At 43.1% G+C, this 14,666-nt stretch overlaps 1 protein-coding gene across 10 annotated transcripts in view; it reads left to right on the top strand.

Annotated features, from left to right (window-relative positions):
- The first annotated feature begins 373 nt into the window (after positions 1–373).
- Positions 374–14,666, top strand: part of IPCEF1 (interaction protein for cytohesin exchange factors 1) — a 90,334-nt gene continuing 76,041 nt past the window's right edge. For 2 of the 10 annotated variants that reach the window (XM_063329360.1, XM_063329349.1), the window contains exons 1-2: positions 6,101–7,601; positions 8,330–13,462. The gene's annotated coding sequence lies outside the window, so the exon portion shown is untranslated. Of the gene's footprint in view, positions 461–2,770; positions 2,880–6,100; positions 7,602–8,329; positions 13,463–14,666 lie in introns of those variants that run through there. The other 8 variants (XM_063329359.1, XM_063329353.1, XM_063329351.1 and 5 more) reach the window with 8 other exon arrangements.

The raw sequence follows: 14,666 nt of genomic DNA, 5'->3' as shown, positions 1-14,666 counted from the left end.
GCAACTTTCGAGAACAATATAAAATGGATTTTTAAAGGCTGGAGATACTGCAGTATATAAACACAGGTGGATGTAATTATTAGTAGGTTTGAGAACTGGAGCTGTTGTAAGGTGAAGTATACACTGCTGCATTCCAGATGAAAAGTTGTTCTTCAAATAGAAATTGTGTTGATATGTACTTGGACTATTAATTATGCGTTTGATTCAGAAATGCACAAAGCCGCATTTGTGTGCAACTTCAGTAAAGTTCACGTGGAAAAGCTGAATCATCCAAGCCATCTGAATGATGCACACTATTCGGTGGTTGTTTTCTTCAGCAGGCAGCTGGTGATCTCTCTTCCTGTATTCAGGGCGAGGGGGGGGAAGAAAAGGAAGACAGGAAGGAGTCTCCGTGGGGGGGAGCCCTCTTGGTTCATGTGTGCAAACTTTTTGATTTTCCTGAGAGATCTCTAGATTTATGGTAAGTGGAAACTATATTCAGAGGATTGAATAGGCAATATGCATTACAACTAGGTTATAAAGTGTTTTTATTTTAAAATAATAATGCTTTATACATTTTTCAGGCATGATTTGCTTAGTGTAAGTTATATTTCAAGCAGTGCTTCACGTGGAGGATATGGGAATTGTGCTAGGGCTGGGGATCCTTCAGACGGGGTGGCTTTTGCGTCTCCTGCTCCCCCCCTCAAAATCAGGAGGTGAACTGTGAGATTTGGTGCCTCCTCGACCAGAAAGTGTTAACTCGGCTTACCTTTTGTGCTGCCTGTGTTGTAAACTTAATACTTAATTTACATGTTTACCTACCTAAGCTCAATGGTAGTGAAGGGCTGTTTAATGCTGGAAAAACTTCCAGCTAAGGAGTGGGACACACAGGTGATGGGGCAGGGGGGGAGCAGTTGTTTTGCAGGCATGTCCCTCCTCCCCTCCCGCTGCTGCAACTTCTTTAGTTTTCCACATTTAGGATGTATCTGGTTTCCTGTGGGATATTTTGTTTACATTGAGTGTGGCTAACAAGTTAACTGTTTTTATGCTCTATCCCTTTATTACCGTCTGTCATATCTATTTAGATCGTAAGCTTTTTTTTCTTTTGTAGCAAGCCAGATCTTACGGTTGCAACATCCTGAGCACGCTGGGACGGTGATTTAATTGGCTTCTAACCACTTTCGTAGTAAATAGTAATGATACAGTTCAAAAGGCCTAAAGAACAGCAGCAAGAACCTTGGTTTGGAATGGAAAAAGCAACACAGAGGAGCTTTGCTCAGAGATCTTTTTGGCTTGATTTCCCCCCACCCCCCTTAAGCTGAAGAGGGACACAACCAGCAGGCATTCAAATCTTCGAGTCTATAGCAACCTCTGTGGCTATGGCAGTACAAATAATAATCTGCCTGGGAAATGATGGTAAACTGCTTATATTTCTAACCAACACAGAACAGAAAAAAGGATCGGAGTTCTTGTTTTAGGCAGGTTCTTCAAGAGTCTCTCATTGACTGTGCTGGGGCGGGGGGGACACTTCTATTCCTTTTGGTGTCATTTTAGGGCTGGTAATGCCAATCACGTAACCTGGAGTACTCACCACAGCAGGTATTTCCAATGAGGGGGCAACAACCCCCTCAGGGCTCTTTGCATAGAAAACATTGTCTTTTGAGGAAATATTACATAAAATAATGTTGCATAGTCTTAAGAAGAGGTGACTGAATTGGTGTCATAAGAACAAGCATGATAAAGTTTTTATGAAAGAAAATTATAGGACAGATTTTCATAGGACAAGAGATAATAGGCTTAAATTACAGCATGGAGCTTGAAGTTGTAGAAAAATCTAAAGTCAAGGAGAGTTAACCACTGGTTTAGGCTGCTGAAGGAAGCTGTGGAACCTCCATTATTTGATGTCTTTAAAAACAGGTTAGGCAGCTCAGCCTCTGTTCAGGAATAGCCCAAGTATAATTGATCCTGCTGGGAGAGCCAGACTTAATGATCTCTTGATGTCTCTTTCCAACCTTATGAATCTGCAGAGGCCCTGTGAATAGGCCCTATATAATTGCCTCCTGGTGGAGTTCATCAAGCACTTTCAGGTTGTTCTGGATAAAAGCCACCATATGCACTTAAAATCACTATAACTATAGTGAAGTTCTGAGGTTTAAAGGACCCTGAGGCAATTGAGTAAATGCATGAGAAGATCCAGTTCAGTGGAAGACCAACAATCAGAACAGTGGAAATCAATACTTTTGCAAATTCGCAGCTGTCTAGAATAAAATCATCATCTTCTGCAATTACCACTGTCATTTCTTCAGTTAAGGCACCTGCAGGACATTGGAAAAACATAGCTATCTAACTTGAGGAACCACATTTTTTTTTCCCCCTTAACCAAATGAAAGTGTTAGAGATGGCTCTACACTTTCAAGTCTTCAAGGGAGAGCATACTGATAGCTCTAAAAGATATTTTAGTCTTTGAAAACCAAAACAACAGATCTACAAAATCTACTCCTGCTTTATATCACTTCCTTGGATATAATACAGTTGAAAAATCCCTGCCCCCTGCCCATTCCTGTTGTAATCCTTAATTTTTTAGAAAGGAAAATGACTTGCAGACAGGCAGGGTAGCTCAGTGCTTATGGAAATAGCTTGTTTCTGTATGTAAGTTCCTTGTTAAAACAAGCTGTGAAGCAAAAAAGTAACCACTGTCGTCTTCTTTCAACCAATGAGCGGCCCATGGATAAGAACTTTGTGGGGAGACACAGTGATGGCATTATGCTGAGAAATTAATTTCCCCACACAGTGCAAGTTATCAGTGGCCAGAGTCTCCAGAAAGCAGCACCAGATGCCCAGAGTATTTTGGCATGCAAGTCTGTAGAAAGCTCCAAAGAAGAGGAAGTGAAAGAACGGTGGTAAGTCTCTCGCAAGAAATTTTAGAGATGTGGGACTTCATTTGCACATGAGTAGGACAGCTCTCTTCAGCAAAAAGCATGGCGGGAAGTGGGATAGACTGTGTCTTTTCTACCACTGAAAGGACGGAGCCATCTGCTTTTCCATGTCATCACTGAATGCTGACATGTCTGCTTGTCTTTCTCTCTTCTATGGACTATTCATTCTTTCCATAAGTAACACATACGCTTCTTCAGGCCTGTCGCTATTGTCCTCACTGGGTTCAATGCATATGTAAAGGCAGTAGTTATTTTAGGAAGCAATAGCTGAGTCTGTGCATCAGATTCCAAGATATGTTCTTGGGCAAGTTTTCAGATAATCCATTTATATGCAATCAAAGTGCTTTGAAGATATAAAGTGCCATGTTACTGATAACAACTGATTAGTCATGCAAATAAATGGAAATATTTTAATTAGGGCAATTTCAACATGACTCGTACTGTGGAAAAGAGCCTATATAAACATATTAAATAGATAATCTATTAGTGGGAACAACCTATGATTAAGGGCGTTGTGTTTTAATTTTTTTTGTGTGTGTGGGAATAATATACATAGCAAAGTAGCAATGCAAGAGAATAACAATCTGATAAGCTAAAAAACAATAACTAATAACCTGTGTTTTTCAAAGTATGAAGAAAGCTACAAATGAGATATTTGTGTCCCTTCATCTCTGCTTGAGCCACAGCACAATTCAGAGTAGGCTGGGGATGCCTAGGTACGTACTGCCTGAAATGTGGCAGCTTTGTCAGCCTGTCACTGTTTCAGTCTACCTACACGTCCTGTGGTGCTATAGTAGCTTTGTTTTAGGGTTTATCATCGCTTTTCTGCCAGGACCCTTCTTTCTTGCAAAGTCTCTTTTTTTGGGGGGGTGATCTGCCAGCATCCTGACTGGGAGTAACAGCAAGTGGCTGGACCATTTGCTACAAGGCCTTCTGGTGTTCTGTAGGAGATGCGTGTCAGATGTTGCTAGGTCGTTTTATATCTACTTCATAGTCACTTTTTCATGTGTGTACAGCTATGTGTAAGGTGGATAGAAATGGAAGGCCAGGATCAAGGTATCGTGTTGCACCACACGTGTTCAGGAAGGCTTCAGAGGGTTAGAGCCAGATCTTTGATGTTCTGTAGGCTGCACCCTACGCCTTTGCTTCCCTCGGAGAGCAGGATCAGGTACCTCTGTGGTAGGGAATGGAGCAGAATATCAGACTATTGTTATTGATATGTGTCTGTTTATCACCTTTGACAGTACATCTGGGCAATGTAAGTGATGAGTGTTTGATGGATTATGGGAATACATTCATGAAATTATGCCTTGTCTTTTTGTTTTTAGTGCCAGGACTTGTTTATAGTGGAGTGTGCCGGAGTTCAATTAACCTCCAATTAAAAATCAGGAGAAGCAACAGTTTACCTCATGGTAAACACCATGTAGTGCCTCAATTTACTGTCTGCCAGTTAGTCACAACACCCACAGTCTATTTAATTTATGATTAAAATGCAAAGGCTTAATGTAAAGTGAATCTTCCAGTCCGACTTGCTAGTTTCAGTGGAATTTGCCTGAGCCGTATATGGGTGAATTTATGTGTGTGTATGTCTGTGGGTATCCATGTATATACCCACATGTTTTTGAATCCTGCCCAAGTTTAACCTACTCATCTATAATATTTATTAGAGATGGAATTGCAGGGCTTGTCAGCGCTGTCTTTCAGAGTCGCTCTTTCACCTTTGCTGCAACGCTTCCCAGAAAGCCTAGACTTAAAACCTGTAGTCAAGGCACACCGGTCTCCAGTTGCCACATTTCCCTGTCCCCACAGCAAGTCCCCTTACCTAGAAAGGGGGTAAAACCAGTCTCAAGTGAAAGCTTTTAATGATGCAGCTCATGTGTAACTTGCAACTTTATGCCTGTACAAGAGGCATATTTCTCTTGGTTTTATGTTTGTTTTTTTTTTTCTTTAAACTGAGAATATACAACAATAAATTTTCACAGTCGTTGAGGTTAAGATGCCTATTGAGTAGGTTTTTATATGGCTGTCTACATGAAGTTTGGTGCAAAACATCTTGTTAATCATTGCTATTCTCTTTCTAGTGTAAGGGTTACACTCCAAGTGCAGCTGTGTCTGTCTCTGCCTTTAAAAAGAGGTCAAATTGACATTTAGAGTTATGCTTTGAAAAAACTGCTATGACTTCATGACCTTTCTAAAACTGGTATTCTCTGCCTTTTAAATAGGGACTTTCACTTGAAGGAATTTACAACAGATTTTCCTCTCAATCCTTCACATTTAGATCCTGGCTTCGTTCCAGATTGTAGAAACTAGATTTGTAATTGCCTTATTTACAAGGTAGGGTTTCCCCCTCCTTGTTTGCTTAACTTGACAGATTGTAGACTATCAGGCGCCACTTAACCTTTTCAAAAAGATGTTTTATTTCAATTCCCTTTGTCTTAAAGATCCATTTATTCGCTTGAGAAACTTTCATCAGAATGAATAGAAAAAGTGGATTAACCTAGATTAAATTTGTAATACCAGAGACTGTGTCAATTTGTGGGTTTACCAGAATGGGGGAAATTAGATTAAAGTTGTGCTCAGTCTTATTAGCAGAGAATTTGATTAAAAAATCCTGTTTTCCCATGAATTTGCAAATTCAGATAAAATTTGGATAAAACAGCAGTCTGAATTCCCATTCCAAGCTTAAAAAAAGTCTCAAACATGGTAAAATCCTAATCCCAATTGGCTTCTGGTTTAAGACCCTGGACTATTTATTTATTACCTTCAGTCTCTGCTCTTTGATATCCACATAGCACTAGCAGTCTGAAGCACAGCTGGGAAGGAGACACAGCCAGCACGCGGACACTCATTGGAAAGACTTGTGCGTTCAGGACACTCTCAAGCCTTTTTCTGTCAGACATGCCACCATGTGCCCTTCTGCCTCCTCGTTGCCCAAACCAGTTCCTCATCAGTACCTTCCTCTTCCCAATCACCCTACCAGCAAGTCCTGGGCCCAGGATTTTCTTTAGGAAGAGATAGTTGATGGGTGAGAGAGGGTGTAGTCCAGAGTTTGTTTTGGGACCAACAGGCTATAAGAAAGCTCCTGAGAGAGCTGGTTGTCCTCCCACTGTTTTTCGTTCTCCACTGGACTCCTCCCACTGAGGAAAAAGGCTGCAGCAGTGCCAGGTCCTGCTCACAAGGGTGGAGGTGGAGGAGGAATGGTGCCTCCTCTTTGCCGTGGTAGGGATTGGACCATGACTGGAGGAGCCGGGGTGTCTGTCTCATTATCCTGTTGTGCCGGGAGCACTGGGTGTTGCTGACGATCCCTGAGGAGGATTGTAGATTAGAGCAAAGAGGAGGATACCCTGCACCAAAGCATGTGTGATGCCTGCAGCGTCCATCCACACAGCACCGTCATCGTGCAAGGTGAAAGCAGGCACAGTGGTACCACCACTGCACCTCGTGTCTCCTCACTCCTCTGAGATCAGCACCAAGTGACTCTCCAGCATTGGTGCCCTGAGGCGTTTGTGCCTGCAGTGCTGGTCAGAAGGTCTATACCTGAGAAAGGTCTTTCTCTTGGATGGAATACTCTTTGCTGCTCGCCTGCTGGAGCCTCCCTCACCCTGCCCCCTTCACAGAGCATACAAGGACAATCGAGGTACAGCTGGAGAGAACTGGTGCTTTTCTGCAAACTGCAGCATCTTGTGTTGGTAACCCTGGCAGACCCCAGTCTCTGCTGGTTTTGGGCAAGATGGGAGCTTTTGTGTGACTGTGCAGACTGTGACTACCAAAATGTGCGTTATTTATACAGCGTATTCTCCTATCGCTTTCTATAGATTTATTTCAAAAGGACCCATGCAAAAGGCTAGCCCTCATCTGGAATTTCTGACAAGTTTTGTTGCTGTGTTACTTAACGTTTTTTCACGTATCACTGTGTGAGCAGATGGCACTTGCCGTCGGGTTGGGCAGTCGGGCTCCTGGCTGCATGACTGCTGTAGGAGACCACAACAGTAACTTTTCCGCTAGCTGGGCTGCTGAGGTGGGGACTAGCGCTGGTTGGATTTTCTGGTCCGCTCCGCCTTCTCTTTTGTTTTATCTCAAATAGAGTGCGAAAGATTCTGAATTGTGCAAATTGGCTTATCGTCTGTAGCTGTGTGACGAGCAGCTCGTGTATAACAGCCTGGTGTACAAGTCCTTCGGAAACTGTTTGCTTCCATGGTTTCCCATTTGTTGTTCGTGGCGTTTGACAGCCTGGCTGAGTTGTGTAGGTTTCTCTCTGCTCCCTGACAATTTTTTTTTCAGTGGGAGAAAGATGTTTTTTTGTCCTCCGTGGATGAATATGGGTATTCATAAAAAGCACAGACTGTCCAGTCATGCACATAAATAAAAATCCATTCAAGATAATGATGATGAAATAGGAACATAACATGAGTCGGATAGATCATCTTCTGTAAATCCAGATAATAGTGAAGTCTGTAGAATCTACTTAATTTAGGCCCTGGTCCTGCAAGCATTTATCAGTGTGTGAATACATTTATGTAGCACTGCTGACTTCCAGATGACTGCTCGAATTCATAAGATTAGTCCAAAGGCTATGGAATAACTAGAGTCATTTTGTTAAATCTCATCTATTTTAATGTGTCAGCGTCTTCAGGCTGTGGTCATATATATTTTGTACTTCGTAGGCGGGGGAAGGCTGTCCCAGAGGTGAGTAATTGTTAATTGGAAACTTGCAAGTTGTGAGCGCGGGTCCCGGTGCTGCTGCTGCTTGAGCCTCAGCAGTAGGAAAAGGAAGGTCCTGGAAGAGAAAGTAATGTTTAACTCTCATATTTCAAAGTCTTATAAGAGTGAATACTTTCAAAACTGTGAGGCAATCCAGAACTAGCCGTGGCTTTTTATATTTCCTATTGGAGGTCAGCAGCTTGACTGACATTTGATAGTGCATGTAGCTTATTGCAAGGTTCAGATGTGAAACTTCTGATAAAGAAATACCTTTGGGTTTGCCATCAGGAAGAAAACTTTGAATAGCTTGTTTGGCCTCATCCACAAGCTAAAGCAACTAAAGAAAAAAGCTAAAGCAACTAAAGAGAATGGGCTTTGGAGCTAAATAACTGTTTAAAACCACTTTGGTAGACAATTGAATTCTTTTTTTTTTTTTTTTTTTTTTTTTTGAAGAAGAGAGATTTAAAGCCTGTATATGTTAAATACAATGTCAATGAATGTTGATTGTCATTTATAACTATACTGCCTTTTGATACATTGAAGACTTGTCTCTCAGTAGAGACTGAGCAGGGGAATGATGGTCATTCCTGCACCATCATTGTTGTTCAACTGACTGAAATGTGAAAGTCCAGATGTCTCTTTAGGGAATGTCTCGTGCTTTATCATGTACATGTGCGTTACCGGAATTCACGTCTGAATTCATTCCATGCCAGTGAAAAACAATGTATAGCTGAGTTGTAATGGAAACCTGGATACAATGAATAACAAGAGAAGAACTTGAAGGGAAAGAATGAGAACAGGAAGTCTAATCTTCAGCTTTTTTCTATATATAGAAAACACCTCAAGGGTAAGCACATACTGTTTTGTATAAATACATTTAAAATGTGTTTTGTAGGCACATATTTTCAATGTGTTGTCATGATTGGAAACACATGTAGACTCTGAAAAATTATGTGAAGCATGCAGAGCTCTTGCCCATGCACATAAGTAAAAGCTATGCACGGTGTATACGTGTGTAAATATTTAGCTGGAGGAACAGCCACATGAGAACTACTTCAGAACAATCCCCAAGTCAGGAAGCCACAAATTATAGGTCTGAAATTTACCACATTGGCATGTCTACATAAATAAAACCAACTGGAAAGATAGGAGGGAGGAAAAATGCATTTACAAACAGTATTAGATTAGAGAAGACGAAAAATGCTAAACCCTTTTCTTGGCTCTAATCAGAAGGCAGGGAGATTATTACAGGCAGGAGCTTGCAGACTTCAGCTAAACAACTTCCCGGCTCTGAGTTTGAGTTTTGATTTTTATTTACGTGTATGCATGCAGAGCTTTACACATAGTCATTATTTTGACAGAGGCCAAGAGGAGGCATGGTTGTATTTGTTTTTCCCCTTTCCAGGAACGTTACCATCTTACTCCCTCTTTATCTTTGCCAGCTCTTTGGGATGGGATGATGTCATCATCTTTATCTACCTAGTATCTACCATGATGAGGCCTTGATCCTGACCAAGGGTGTTGGCTGTTTCATGAATGTTGAATTGGGAAGCAGCCATAGGAAACCTGTATTTCTGTTGCAGACAGCAGCACTTCAGCTAGAGTAAATACAACTGATACTTGTAAAACCACCGAGACAACTGCTAGTTATCACAAGGCCTTATACAGGCATAGGTACGTCACTCCTCTTCCAGTCCTCCCACCCTTAGCCTATGCCGGAGCAAGCTCCCAGAGCTTCTCTCCCCACTCAGTTGTCAAACTTGCAACTGAGCTGCAGGCAGGCTGCTGGAGGCTTGGAAAAAGTAGCTGCCCAGAATGATCGCTCGCTTCTCGGACCCAGGTCTTCCTGGAGCTGGACAAGGACAGCAGGTAAAATACAATCCTTTGAACCAAGGAGTAGGAAAAGGGGATGTCACTAGGTCTGAAGAGAGAAAGCAAAGTGACTGTGTGTGTGTCTCTGGAGTTGTCTTTTCCTTCTATCTCTCTGAAGAGAATCGCTGAGCAGAGGTGTATCTGTCTCTGACGTGGAGCATCCCCACGTGGTAGAGAAAGTCCGGCGCTCCTTGGGTCTGGAAGGTCTGTAGCACGACCGACGAGAATGTAGCAAGGACCACTGCTCTTCCATGTGCAGACTTCTGGGGCTTTGTCCACGTCCTCTGCTTCACCATCTCAGAGGATGTAAGGGAAGAGGAGGAGAAGGGAAAGCATTATGTAAGTTGGGGAAACTCCCTTATTATCGAGCAATGTCTGAAACTTAAATGGGGGTGAGGGAGTAAATGCAAGTGTTTTCTCAAGACCGCATGTCGTGAAACTAGAATTGAACGCACAGGTTCAGTTCTATCACCTGGCTTCTCTGGAAAGGAAATATGAGGAGTTTATTCTGTAAGTGCCTGGAAGCTGGAGGCTTGGCGCAGGGAACTCTTGTGCTACAGGAGAAGGATCGGTAGGTTTAGAAATTGTAGTTCTATCCTTAGGCTCCGCTGTTGGAGATCATAAGCGGACGCTGAATTGACCTTAAGGAAAATGACTGTGAAGAATGCGTTGGCGTAAATGTTGATACGTGTCAACTCCTGGGAACTGCAGTGCCGGTAGGACCTGGACCAGAGGTGTTTCTGGGAGAGGGCACCTCCTGTTCTGGCACCGAGAGCTGACATCTGTGTCACTGTAGCTATGGCATTGTAATCAGCTTTATTAACTTAAAGTCATGAGAGTTTGGTCAGCAATCGGTAAGATGTAAAGGTCATCTTTTTAGTTCCTCTGGTTGAAAGGCTAAATCCTGCTATTAGTGAGGTCGATTGATCTCAATTGGCATCTAATAACAAATACTTGTTTTGGGTGGTGCCTGGGGACTGCAGTCCCCACAGCTGTGGAGCTGAAGTTCCCTATAGTGTTTAGTGGATTTATGTCTGCTCTTCGCAGTGCTTCCATCCGCAGGAGAGCACAGCGGTGTCTTTCTTTGGGTGATTTGGGGAACTGAGATGGAGGTAAGCCAAGTTTGCTCAGCACTGCAAAGCAAATGGGGGAATGAAAGCCCTTGAATTGAGCTCTTCTACAGCTGGGCTGTCTTCCCTGTTGTCAGTCTCTTAACTATTCAGTGGCTGTGGATTACTCAGTAGTACATGGTGGTGGTAACTACCAGTTATTCAGTTCTTGAAATGACCTCTGCTTGATGGGGTTCCTATGCCTGCAGAGAATTTGTCTGAACTGTATTTAATGAAGGACATGAAAAACTTAAGTCTGCAAATTAGCACTGAGAAAAACATCCGGTTGGATATTTCTCTGTCCAGAAAGAGTTTCAATTTTCTGTTAAGATTTTGATCTGTTTGGAGTGATTCCACTTTTTTTTTTTTCCACTAATAGAAGTGGTCAGGGACTAAATTTTATTTCTGTTTAAATCTTCTGGTTTAGAATGCACACAGTTCTCCTTACTGAAGAAGGGGGAAGGAAATGGTTTGATCTGTGGGACGGAAAAGTTGTGTAAAGAGAGGCTCAAGGTTTGCAGTTTGTGATGTTTCCACTGCCCACTCCATTGTGCGTGGTCTCTTTGGGGACAAGATACACATACTGTTGTCCCCCTCTGCAGCAGAAGGCTGAGCTGCGGGAGGGGGAGACTCTGCTGGGTTGTAATGATTGGAACAAAGATGTTATCCTCGACAGATTTTGGTAGAGTCAGATTTATATGTGGCAATTCTTTCAAAATATTTTCCTATGTATTTCCCCAAAGCTTTTTAACTGTATGTAAAGTTCCTTTTAGATTTTCCTATATGTGATAAGGCAGGATTGGGAAACAACGCTTAAATATTTAACCTGACTACGATTCAGGGGGTTAAATGTTGGTTATAACTCGTACTTTCTTGAATATCTTGTACATCTGTAATCTCTAACATCTTACACAACTGAGTGCTTTTCGAGCATGACCATGCTTCTATCGTGCTTTGATTAGATGGAGCCGATGCACAGAAACTAGATGTCTTATTAGACTCTCCTTATCTCATCTCAGAGCATAAGAGGTCCAAGGGAGCCTCCCACCGAAACCTGAGCCCTGCATGCAAGCGCAGGTCCCTACTTCCCTCTCTGCTGGAGGAGGTCACTCCACCAGCTGTCCCGTTCTGCTCTTAAAACCAGCCCTTCATCCAGCAATTCAACACAGTGGCTGGACCAGGAAGTATGCTGCTGATATAAATCGTCCATGGTCCGATGTATAGTTAATAGTTAAACGCTCTATGGCTGAGACAAATTTTTTACGTGGGGTTAGGCTATAGAGAAATCATGAACTGCTGCAGTTGAGTGTTTCTGGCAGACAGCCTAAGGGATGGGAGAGAAAGGCTTTCGTAAATACACTGATGCAGAAATGTATGCTTAATGTGTGCATGCAAATACATAGTATTTATTATACAAGTAGCTTTGCATAGCAGGAGAGGCGAGCAGCTGTTCTGCATATGGCTGGGGCATGGTGCTGCTTCCTAGCAGAGCCCGTCCCCTGCCCCCTCCTGCTGGGTGCCACCAGGTCCTGCCCTCTCCTGCCAGGTGCCACCAGCCCCAGGTCATGGCAGCAGCACCCTGCTGCCTACTGCAGCCTCCCTGGCTCCTGTGGCTGTGCAGGCACTGCAGGGGGGGCAGTTCCCCGAGCCCTGGCTTTCTGGTGAAGTTCTTGTTCTTTTTATTATTATTATTATTATTATTATTAATCTTCCAGTTCAGAATTTCTCAGAAAGCGAACATCAGCACTTAATCTATAGGGATTTTCCTTCTGAGGGTGGAGAAAAGCTTTCAATTATAAAGATTGTTTAGTAGGTAGCACTTGTTGAGAAGAAAGAAAACATCCTGGATAAAATTTTAATTCCAGATGTCAGTAACAAAAAATAACGTGCTTAGGGGGAATGCCAAAGAAAGCATTGCATCTCTTATCTTCATTAGACTAAACAAGTGTAGCTCTGTTACTGTCGATACCATAAATGACTCCTTCCTGGAAAGATTAACAAGCCAAGCCATAAGATAAGAGTCTTCAGGTGAGCCTAAGCAATGCACGGCAGCCTGGTATAAGATGTAAAAACCACTCTTCGGGAGGAACCACAGTGACTTCAAATTCAGCATCAGTCTGGTAGTTAGGAAACAAAATAAGGTAACTTTAAAAAGTGGACCAAAATTATATGAGAATGTGCGTTGAGAGAAATTGCCCACCTGGGCAATTGCAGCAAGAAAGAGGAGTAAGGATATGTGAGAGAAGCTACTCTGCAGACACCCAGGTCAGTGAAGGAGGAGGAGAAGGAAGTGTTCCAAGTGCTGGAGCAGAGATTCCTCTGCAGCCCTTGAAGACCATGGTGAGGCTGGCTGTCGCCCTGCAGCCTCTGGAGGGTAATGGTGGAGCAGGTATCCACCTACAGACTGTGGAGGATGCCACGCCGGAGCAGGTGGTTGCCTGAAGGAGGCTGTGACCCTGTGGGAAGCCTGTGCTGAAGCAGGCTCCTGGCAGGACCTGTGGAGCCGTGGAGAGAGGAGCCCACATTGGAGCAGGTTGTGGCCCCGCAGGGGACCCACGCTGGAGCAGTCTGTTCCTGAAGGACTCCACCCCATGGAAGGAACCCACACTGGAGTAGTTTGTGAAGAACTGCAGCCTGTGGGAAGGACTCATGTTGCAGAAATTTCGTGGAGGACTGTTTCCTGTGGGAGGGACCCCACACTGGAGGAGGGGAAGAGTGTGAGGAGTCCTCCTCCTGAGGAGGAAAAAGCGACAGAGACAATGTGTGATGAACTCACCACATCCCCCATTCCCTGTCCCCCTGCGCCACCCAGGGAGAGGACATAGAGAAACCAGGAGTGAAGTTGAGCCCAAGAAAAAAGGAAGGGTAGGGGGAAGGTGGTTTTTAAAATTTGGTTTTATTTCTCATTGTGCTACTCTGATTTCTTTGGTGATAAATTAAATTAAGTTTTTCCCCAGTCTAGTCTGTTTTGCCTATGATGGCAATTGGTGAGTGATCTCTCCCTCTCCTTATCTTGACCCACGAGCTTTTCAGTATATTTTTCTCTTCCCTGTCCAGCTGAGGAAGGGAAGTGATAGAGCATCTTTCGTGGGACGTGGCATCCAGCCAGGGTCAACCCACGACACATCCAATAGAGTAAAATGGAAAAGACTGTAAGTTCTGGTAAATAGTTGTTAGTCTTTTTGGTTTGATTGCTAAAGTCATAAAAAAGGGGGACACACCAAAATCCTTTCACATCATTAGAAATAGAAACCAGAGAAAGATTTTGGTACAGTTTGAGTTGTAAAAGAAGTGGGAAAAGATGACAAGACCATAAGAAACAGTGTTAAATGAGCCCTTGTACTAAATGTTTCTAGATGAGAGCCTTTTTGTGTGAAAGAAATCTAGAGGAACTGTCTCAAACTGAAATGCTATAAGGATACCTTTCAAAACAAATAAGTAAAAAAGGTTGATAGATCACTAGCTTTTGGCAACTGGCAGTAATGATGCAGAATTCTAAAGCAATTGGGAAAAGGAGATGTTAAATTATATACCCCAGTATATAATTTACTGTCTGAATTAGTTACAGAGTACCAAAGTGTCATGGTTTCAGTTGGGATAGAGTTAAATTTTTTTATTAGCAGCTGGTGTAGTGCTATGTTTTGGATTTGGGATGAGAAATACTTTTGATAGTGCACTGGTGGTTTTAGTTGTTGCTAAACTCTCAAGGCCTCTTCTGCTCCTCACACCACCCCACCAGCGAGCAGGCTGGGAGAGCACAAGAAGTTGGGAGGGGACACAGCTGGGACAGCTGACCCCAACTGACCAAAGGGATGTTCCATACCATGTGACATCATGCTCAGCATATAAAGCTGGGGGAAGGAGGAGGAAGGGGGGGTCGTTTGGAGTTATGATGTTTTGTTTTCCCAAGAAACTGTTAAGCATGGTGGAGCCCTGCTTTCCAGGAGATGGCTGAACACCTGCCGGCCAATGGGAAGCAGTGAATGAATCCCTTGTTTTGCTTTGCTTGTGTGGGCAGCTTTTGCTCTACCTATTAAACTGTGTTTATCTCAATCCATGAGGTTTTTTT

This window comes from Chroicocephalus ridibundus, chromosome 3, assembly GCF_963924245.1.
Source record: "Chroicocephalus ridibundus chromosome 3, bChrRid1.1, whole genome shotgun sequence".
NCBI lineage: Eukaryota > Metazoa > Chordata > Aves > Charadriiformes > Laridae > Chroicocephalus > Chroicocephalus ridibundus.
This window is presented reverse-complemented; position numbering and strand designations above follow the sequence as displayed.